The sequence below is a fragment of the Orbicella faveolata genome, unplaced genomic scaffold (assembly GCF_042242905.1).
Source record: "Orbicella faveolata isolate gen_17 unplaced genomic scaffold, um_ofav_v1 contig_13, whole genome shotgun sequence".
In the NCBI taxonomy this organism is placed as follows: domain Eukaryota; kingdom Metazoa; phylum Cnidaria; class Anthozoa; order Scleractinia; family Merulinidae; genus Orbicella; species Orbicella faveolata.
Genome location: NW_028301540.1, coordinates 5842635 through 5852500, shown reverse-complemented (window position 1 = coordinate 5852500; position 9866 = coordinate 5842635). Strand labels below are relative to the sequence as shown.

The window sequence follows — 9866 nt, the reverse complement described above, 5'->3', positions numbered from 1 at the left end:
AAAAAACGATTATAACTTTTTCTTAAAAGGTACTAACTTTAGTTTACCTCCGACCTTATAGTGATAGGTAACGCATTCCACAAATTAGTTATTCATATGAAGAAAGAGTTACTATAGGGAAAAGAGATGTCTTGGTGGGTTTAATATCGTGGAAAAACCACGAAGATCCCCGACGGGAATGCCCACTACAGAATTGGACAAAGTTCAGAATTACAATTAAAGAAAAATGATAAATCAAGGTATTCCAGCCAATAGTGAACAGGTAGGAGGTTAAAGTTCAAAAGTCTGTCCTTGTATGAAAGTTTAAAGTTTTGCAAATAAAACGTGTAGCTCTTCTTTGGTTATTTTCTACTTCCAGCATCCATGTAGGAGACTGTAACGAGGAAAGCTGTGAGGCGTAGCACAGGTTAGAATGCAAAAGGGAGATACAGAGCTGCTTCAGAGACTCCTTATTGAGGTCAACCGAGCAGTTTCTTTTTAGAAATCACTGCATTCTATTAGATTTTGTCACTGCTTGAGCAATGTGTGCAGTCCACTCAAGTCCTTCGAGACAGTAGGTGACGCCAACGTCTTTCGCGGAAGCTTAGTGGCGAAGAGACAATTTTAAGGTGTCTTTCAAGTTTCTCATCCTGACATCCATTAACCTGTAAAATCTTTCGGAGCTTTGTCGTTTTCTTGTTACCCTGAGGTTGACACATTTAGAAGGTTGGAAACAGTCATTTTAATAAAATTGTTTTGCATATTTCGCCCTGTGTTTCCCCAGGGAGCACCTGACCCCCGTGACAAAGGGGTTGGCACGTGACACATTCTCCTCCAATCGGAAAACGCAGTGGATGCAGCAAAAACGGGTAAACATGTGCTAGCAGCGTCGCGCGCGGCAGTTTCAAATTGGTACATGTATGTTGTCTGTGGAGCTGCTAACTCCGTAAAGAAGCGAGGTATGTGCATTCTTAGTTTACAGAAATGTTGTTACTTTCTTGCACTATGGAGACGACGAAGTTAAATGGCAAAGGGAACCGATTTTGCACTAAAATTTCAGCAGTTTTCAAGGCAAGTCGAACGCGAGAAGACACATAAAACAGCTGAAACCTCGTGCTCTTTCATACCTTGCTTGTAAATAAGCTTAAGTTCTCGTAATATTGCCCAAAAATTGCCCAAATTTCCCAGAGAAGCAACGTAGAAATAGAAACTAAGACCACATTATTGTTTCGTAAACCTTGTGATATCAGCAAGGTGTAAGACTGTTTGAACTAGTGGTTCGCCGGTTCGTTCAATGGCGTTCAATGTAAGCTCATGGTTAGTTCGCTCGTTTCCGAATCAAGCGGTCCAGGTTCTAGCACTGGCCGGGGACATTACGTTGTGTTCTTGGGCAAGACACTTTACTCTCAGAGTGCCTCTCTCCACCCAGGTGTATAAATGGGTACCGGCGAACTTAATGCTGGGGGTAACCCTGCGATGGACTAGCATCCCATCCAGGGGGGAGTAGAAATACTCCTAGTCGCTTCATGCGACAAAAACCGGGATAAGCTCCGGCCTGGTGGGCCACTTGGCTCGTATGCAGACTTTACCTTTTTCTTTTATACCAATTACTTACAATTGGACTACTCAGCCAATCTCAAATGGTGATAAGATCCCTCTCATGTTTGGTGGAGTGAAGTGAAGGTTATGGCTGAAGATTCCCATGAAGGTTGATTATTTATTGAATGTGCCATATTTTTACTCTGTAGAGCCAAGACTACCAATAAAGTATTTCATAAAGGGGAATAAGGAGCTTAGTGCAGAAGAATGGGAACAAACGTACAAGACGGAATATGAAAAAGTAAAGAAACTACAAGAACAGTTGTACAGGTGCTAACAAGAACTACATCAGTGGTGAAGTGGTAAGCAATTTACTTTCTATTAGTTTTATATTCACTACTAAATATACACAGGGATGGGTGTGCAGCTCGAGCTGTGAGCTCAAGTGTTTGATGCAGTCCATGTAGCGTTTACATAAATCAAGTACGATACTATATAGCTAGTTGCAAGGTACCCAACAAAATATATACTTCTCAGGCCATAAAGCTTGTGCAACTGCCTGATATTTAAACCCAAAAACCTAGTGGAAAAAATGGGAACATGTTTCTCAACCAAATACAGATACGTTAACCTCTGGTGGCTAGAGGTGATTACAAGGTTAAGGTTTCCAGATATTAAAAGTAATATGTAAAAGTCCTAAAATATAATTTTAAAGTTCGAGAGCTGTCAAACCTTGTATACGCTTGATAGCAAAAGACTCGATTAATGCCATAGTGGCACACATGCATTTTATACCAACAGGAAAATATTTTTTTAGTTCCTGCATTGACACTTAAATACAGCTACATTCTGCCTAATTTTAATACATTTTTGTTGGCTCTAAGCTACAGTGCAGCTCAGATATAAATGAATTATGCCTAGGCAATTTATACAAATATTTTTTGTTTGTGTAATTTATATGCGTGTATGTGTGGATGGCCATAAGCGTATATGCATGTGTATATACGCATGCACACATGACTGTTTGTTATGCTTTCCTACAAGTTTCTTTATATCAAGCATTGTTGGGGAAATAATGCTTTGCATATTGTGAAATGAAATGAAACCTATCATTATTTCAAGTTTTGGATTGCTTTGGAAATTCACCAACAAACTACTATTTATTAACACTTGCAAGCTTGATCTTTATAATTTACATGTAAGCTGTCAAGAAATTGGGAAGAAAATTGAAGCAGTTGCTTGAACTCCTTATTATTTTGCGAATCTTAAATAATTGTCCTCATAGCTTTTAAGTGAAACAACCGTCTTTAACTTACTTTAATTCCCAGTTAATACTTTTGAGAATAGGAATGAAACTCTCAGAAACGTTTTATTTCAAACCAGTTTCCTTTCACAAACGGCAGTTGAGTTCTCCTGGCTTCGAACATATTACGCGCGATGGAATGCATTTATTAGCAACTCAAATAAAACAAAAACGCATTCTTCAACAAGAACAGGTTCTAAAGCCCATAATACTTGTAATGATAATAATAATAAAATATTTATATAGCGCCAATCCACTATTTGTCCATGGCGCTTAACATTAAATAAAAAAATATTTAAAAAGCTAAAAAAGGGGAGGGAAAAAAAAAAATCTAAAAATTAAAAGAGTTAAAAAGCTTGTTTAAAAAGATATGTTTTTAAATGCCGTTTAAAGATGTCAATCGAACTACTGGATCTCAGTTCAAGTGGGATTGAGTTCCATAGTCTCGGTGCCGCCACAGCAAATGCTCTCTCTCCATATGTTTTCAGTCTAGCTTTCGGGGTCGCCAGAAGGTGTTGAGAGGATGATCTTAATTTCCGTTGAGAGGTGTTGTACTTAAGTAATTCACAGATGTAGTAAGGCGCTGTTCCATTGAGAGCTTTGTAGACCAGTAGGAGAATTTTAAAAATTATACGGTAGCAAACAGGTAACCAGTGGAGCTGTTTTAGGACGGGGGTGATATGATCAAATTTCCTAGTACTTGTAACAACACGAGCTGCTGTATTTTGAATAGATTGTAATCTTAAAGTATCTTAAAGTAGATGTTTTGGAAGACCATATAGCAGTGAATTGTAGCTATCTAATTTCGCAGTAACAAAGGCATGAACAACAATTTTAGCACTCTCCTCGTCAATGTACTTTCTGATTTTGGCGATATTTCTTATGTGATAATAAGAAGACTTGCAAATTGATTTTATGTGTTCCTCAAAGTTAAAACACTTATCAAAAATAACGCCAAGATTATGAGCTGAGGATGATGGTACAACTATCACGTTGCCAATTTGAAGAGACTCTAAAGAAGGACTGGGATGATATCTTGAGCTGATAAGAACAACTTCAGTCTTGTCTTGATTTAGTTTGAGCTTGTTGATGACCATCCAGTTGTCTATATCACGGACACATTGCTTGATAGTAGTTTTACACTCTACCATTTTATCAAGACAGTCAGTTTTAAATGCCACATAGAGCTGGGTGTCGTCAGCATAGAAGGGATACTCTAAGTTGTAACACTTAACAATGTCAGCAAGAGGAGAGGTATATAGTAGGTATAAAAAAGGGCCAAGGACTGATCCCTGTGGGATGCCACATTCCAAGAAATGTTGAGAGGATCTGCATTTATTGACGTTAACAAACTGTTTTCGTGATGTTAAATAAGATCTTAGTCAGGCGAGTACTGTTCCCTTGATCCCAAAGTGACTAGATAACCTTGATAATAAGATGGAATGGTCCACGGTACCAAAGGCGGCAGATAGGTTGAGTAGAAGTAGAATAACAGAGTTATTGTTATCAATAGCAGTGAGAATATCATTGTGAACTCTAACGAGGGCCGTTTCAGTACTGTGAAATGCTTTATATGTGGATCGAAATGTCTCGTCAAGATGGTGCCTCAGTATATGGTCGTTTAATTGCGAAGCAACAGCCTTCTCTATTAGCTTGGGCACAAATGTTAGATTTGAGATTGGGTGGAAATTTTGTAATTGCTCAAAATCAGCATCTTGTTTCTTGAGAAGCGGTTTTAATACAGCAACTTTCAAAACATGTGGCATCACACCATTCTTGAGGGACATGTTTATAATCGATGTTAGTGTAGGTAGGATGATGGGAAAGCATGTTTATAGAACAGATGCTGGAAGTGGATCAAGTTCAAATGATTTTGTTAATGTCTTCACAGCAAATTTCTCTACCATATCCAAAGTAACTTGTTGAAAGTTTTGAATCTGCACATCACACAGAGGTCTGTCAGTAGTATGAGGTGAACTGAAGACATTCTCAGGAGCTCTGTCTGTAAGTGCATTGTGTATCTTGTCAATTTTACTGGTGAAAAAATTGTTGAATGCATCTGCAAGGCTAGTGGAGTCGGGAAAACAGGAAGGATATTGTTGTACTTTCTGTTTCTGAAGTAATTTGTTAACAGTTTTAAATAACATCCTCTGATCGCCTGAGAAATCACTGATAACGGTAGTGTAATAAGCTGATTTTGCTGAGTCAATTAAGTTGTTGACAACACTACATTGGTGAACGTATAGTTCGCGATCACTTGGAAGTCGGGTAGAACGCCACTTTCTTTCTAGTTTTCTTCTAATGCATTTATTCTGAGCAATCTCAGTTGAATACCAGGGTGCTGATGGACAAACTGTAACCACACATTGCTTGATAGGTGCATGTCGGTCTAACAATGAGTGCAGCACGTTATCATATTGATAAACCAAGATGTCTAAGTGAGAAGATGGTTCTTTAATTAAAGAGGAATTATTAATGTCATCACAGAGGGCATCATAGTCAATTGAGTGGAGTTTTTGATAGTTCCTAGTTTCCTTCTTGAACTGAGGTTTCTGTAGCTGCAGATTAATTTTTACAGCAGAATGGTCTGAGATCACTGGGTCAAAAATTGAAATACCACTAAGAAATGTGTCATTTGATTTGGTAATTGCAAGATCAAGAGTATGACCGCTAATATGAGTGGTCTGAGATTGTAGTACTCCAGAATATCCATGAACACTCTTAAAGTTTGTCATGTTCATGGTACCATCTAGACATAAAAGTAGCAGAGTAAGAAATGTTGAAACAATAACTCTTGAGTCCCAATTGAAATTATTTTTTTCAACTTACTATAAACTTGCTATATAAATGCACCTCTTCAAAATTTATTTGAGCAAAAAGATCTTGCACTACATGCACATTCAAATTTGTGCTAATGACTACTGACTATGATTTTCTGTGAATCGTCAAAAATACGTAAATAGGTGTCAATGGCTTTGTGGCAGTTGCATCACAAAAGTTCCTTCTGGGTAGAGGAGGTGGGAGAAACCAAAATCTTAAATCTCTGTAGTAATAATAGTTGAATATTTACCCAGGATAACCCTTCAGTACAAAGTACTGTTATCAATGGGGTCCAGGTGACTAAGAATTAAAAACTAATATATAGGAATTATTAAGATGTACATGTATAGAATAAGATACATATTAACTAAAAGGCAAAAATACACCAAGTTAAAAACCCTTAAAAATACAATGAAAATTACAAGTAATAATCGTCCAAGGCTTTCCTAAATAAAACTCTAGAAGTAATGATTCTCTGTGACTTTGTCTGGAGCAAACCTGCTGAAGAAATCTTCCCGATCAATGTATGGAAAGTCAGTTTACTTTTAATGCTGTGGAAGAATCAGAAATTGTTCAAGAGTTAAAAAATCTCAAGTGGACAAAAGTGTCTGGATTGGATAATTTCTCTCTGGGACTGCTCAAAGGCGTTGCTTTTGTTTTAACTAAGCCTTTGACATTTATCATCAATTTATCTCTGGTAACTGGAGTTGTGCCTAGTGAGTGGAAAGTGGCAAAGGTGATCCCCCTCTCTTGCTGAGATCGACAATTACAGGCCTATTTCAATTCTCCCTACTTTGTCAAAGATCTTGGAGAAATTAGTCTACAAGCAGCTGATGGGTCATTCGGGGTGTCATAGTCTACTATTTGAGTACCAGTTTGGTTTCCATCTGAACCAAATCTTACCAGGCTTCTCAGTGTTTAGGGGAAGCTTGCCCTGGACTCCCCTAAAACTGTACCCTTCTAGTTCATGGAGCCTGAATATATGGCGTAGCAGTTGCACTGCAAAGTCCCTCTATGACATTGACTGCAATCGTAGATGGAGTATGGTGTCATCATCAGGAGACTGAGGAGAAAATGGCTTCTCTAGGGGAGATGCAGTTGGAGGATCTGGTACAGAAGACAACAACGGTACTGGTGGAATTGGAGGAACTGGTATAGAGGAAGTAGGGAGGACTGGTGTTGGGGACAATTTGCAGAGAGCTTTTTTGGCGCATAGTTGTAGAACACAATGCTTTAATCCAGGTCATCTTGTGATTGTATACAACTTTCAAATGACAGACATGTCCACTGTTATTTTTGTATTGTCTTGAATTGATCTATGCCTAGGGTAAAAACTGAACAAAGAAAACCTAAATTAACAACACTTTGGGGTAAAAGGAAATTGCAAACCTCATACTTACATATTCTGTGCGATAAACGGTGGGAAAAGTACAAAAACTGTAACAAACGAACATAGCAATCGCAGTCCCTGTCACGAAACTACTTTTAAGACAAAAAACCATGTGCTACTGAGCACCGTGACCTAATCAATATCAGTTTGTTCATTCGGCTGCTAGTTGGCCGCAACAACTGGCACATGGTTGAATGGTTCGGGGTACCCGCAAAGGATTGCGATTAAGGGGTCAGGGCCTTGTGTCTGCTGCTGCTGTTCGGCAAGCTGTTTCTGCTGTTCGGCCAGCTGTTTGCTGCTTGCATATCTGTTTCAAATATCCCAGGACGTCTGGTTGTTTGTCTGGTTATGTGCCATGGAACAAACTGTGTTGCACTGGTCTGACAGAGGACATTAAGTCTAGTCGCTGTAAAGGACTTAGTGCCAGAGTCTTAGTACGTGGAGTTGGTCTAACTGTGGGCTGCTGAGAAGCTGGCTGAACCAGCACCTTTGCAGGTGAATCTTGTTCGACAGCTATCAGCTGTGGCAGATTACCTGGGGATGGTTTGTAAAGGGAAACAACAGTGGTCTGTAAATGCAATAGAAGAAAAATGTCATTCTCAGGCCCCTTGTCATTGTGGCTCAATCGATGACTCGTTCCAGCTTCCTTGAACATCCAAACAGTCTGGATTAACTTAATCCCAAAGTGGCTTAGTTTTAAGGAATGCTTCCTGAAATAAAATCATAAGACAAAGTGATATCTGGGTGGCAAGGGTTTGTCATGGTTTTGAAAAAAGGGGCCTAGCTCCAACAAAGCTTAATGTGACAAAATTTCCAGCCAAACATTGCACTTATTGCAGTCATTGCACTTATTGTGGAGTACTTGAAATAAAACCCTCCACTGAATAGTAAATGAGGTCAACAGTCCAAGGGGATCAAAATTTGGCCGAAATCTTCAGCCATGATTGCGTTGTGGTTGGAAGCAACTTTGCTTGCTTGTAGGATTTCATTTGATACAAGGACCAAGTAATGGTGAAGAAGTGGCAGTTGCAGAGTGGAAAGGGCTTAGTTATGGTTGTGGCTCATTCAATGAAGACAGCTGTTAAAACTTGGAAACATAGCTTTATTCTGCCCTGAGCCTTTTTCTGCCTTTGATTAGGGTCTAAACCCAGTGCACACCTTGACTCTTTCATGGCCAGGAAAAAATGGAGCCCATCCTCCACTGTACAGTGTACTAAAAATGAAGGGGGTTTCATGTAATTGATCCACCAATTAATATATTTTTTTGCAGACTGGTCGTAAGAGGCTGTCTGCCTCAAGGTGCCTTTCCTAAGGTGATTCTTGTTTGAAGATATATTGGATATGCTAAATATAAAAGGAAACAAATTAAGCAAACAATGCCTCCACATCTAAAAGATGTCATTACAATGCAATACAACACAAGTTTTTATTGTCAACTCCCCATGGGGGCTTTTCAGAGACAATGATAAGGATAATTAAAAAAAAATACTCAAAGATTATCAATAAACAATCATTGAAAAGCTATTTACATATAAAATTTGACATTGAAAATTGATTTAAGAGGAAGGCTTTCATTAAAATATAATATGCCATGAGTTTACAGGTAAAGATAATAAAGGGGCAGTGAAGGTCATGAAAAGTGACAGTAATGTAGAAAATATACTAATGAAACATGGGAACATAAAGGAAAGTTTTGGTATAAATTAATTCTTGTTTAAAGCTGTCATATAGAAGCATCAATTACACCGGCAGTGTTGGAGTGAAACAAGTCCAAATTCAGCAGAATGTATGTATCATTTAAAGGTTCAAAAGATGCTACCTGCAGAAAAAAATTATTGCATAAGACCACTTACAACCTACCATTTACAATTTCCTTGCCAACTTCAATATAGATTTTTTCCTGAGGTGTACTTGGCTCAAAAACCCGATCACACAATAAAATAATACCTAGCAAACACTTCCAACAAAGAAAGAATTTTTATTTAGTAACTTGGTTAACTGCAATAATGTTGCCCTTACTGTTACTCAGATTATGGTGCTGACTGATCATCTATGGAATGCATGTATTAAAATTTGGAAAAGCGACTACATCCATCCCCTCAGCCTTTCTTTCAGAATTTGTTTGTTGTCTAAACTGCTTTTAGACTGTGTGGAACTTGTGGCTAGCACCGTTTATTGCCGAGGGTCTTCTTCCAACAGTGCATGCTGAATGACTGGTTTTATTGTCACCCATCCAGTAGCAAATATTTTGTGTTTCATACACAACATAATAATTATTAATTTCTTCTGCATCAGACTGCAGTCTAAATCTCGCTTACGCCTTGACTTTAGATGCTTTCAGATACATGTCTGGGGCAATTACAATATTATTGTATTTGGTTGTGATCCACCGTGTGAAGACAATGGATGTTAAAACTTGGAAACGTGACACCACTTTGCTACCTAGCCTTTATTCTGCCTCTGATTAGGGTCTTAAGTGCATATACATGTCAAAATTTGACTCTTGGATTCATGGCTGAAACAAAATGGATAGGAATAGACCGAAACGAAACGATACCGAAACGAGAGTTTAAGAGTGTCAAAATATTTTTGGCAGCTTGGGCTCCAGGAATAGGGTATGTTTTTGGTATGGAATATGGTATGTTTTGTCCAGATGGTCTAATACTTCATGCAGATTAACATGGCGCATCAGATTTCTGATAATAGAGGGACACTTTTCTACTGCTTCTCCAAATTCCGAAAGAAGACAGAAGACCTTCACACTGACAGGAATTCGCATGTATTGGGCTTCATTATACTGAGCAACTCTTTCTCTTCGAAGTAGTCATCTCTTTT

At 38.4% G+C, this 9866-nt stretch overlaps 1 long non-coding RNA gene across 2 annotated transcripts in view; it reads left to right on the top strand.

Moving 5' to 3' along the window:
* The first annotated feature begins 834 nt into the window (after positions 1-834).
* The window catches only part of LOC149114744 (uncharacterized), a 40163-nt gene continuing 31131 nt past the window's right edge, over positions 835-9866 (top strand). The window contains exons 1-2 of one of the 2 annotated variants that reach the window (XR_016205888.1): positions 835-938; positions 1728-1880. This is a non-coding gene — a long non-coding RNA (uncharacterized LOC149114744). Of the gene's footprint in view, positions 939-1727; positions 2973-9866 lie in introns of those variants that run through there. The other variant, XR_016205887.1, reaches the window with a different exon arrangement.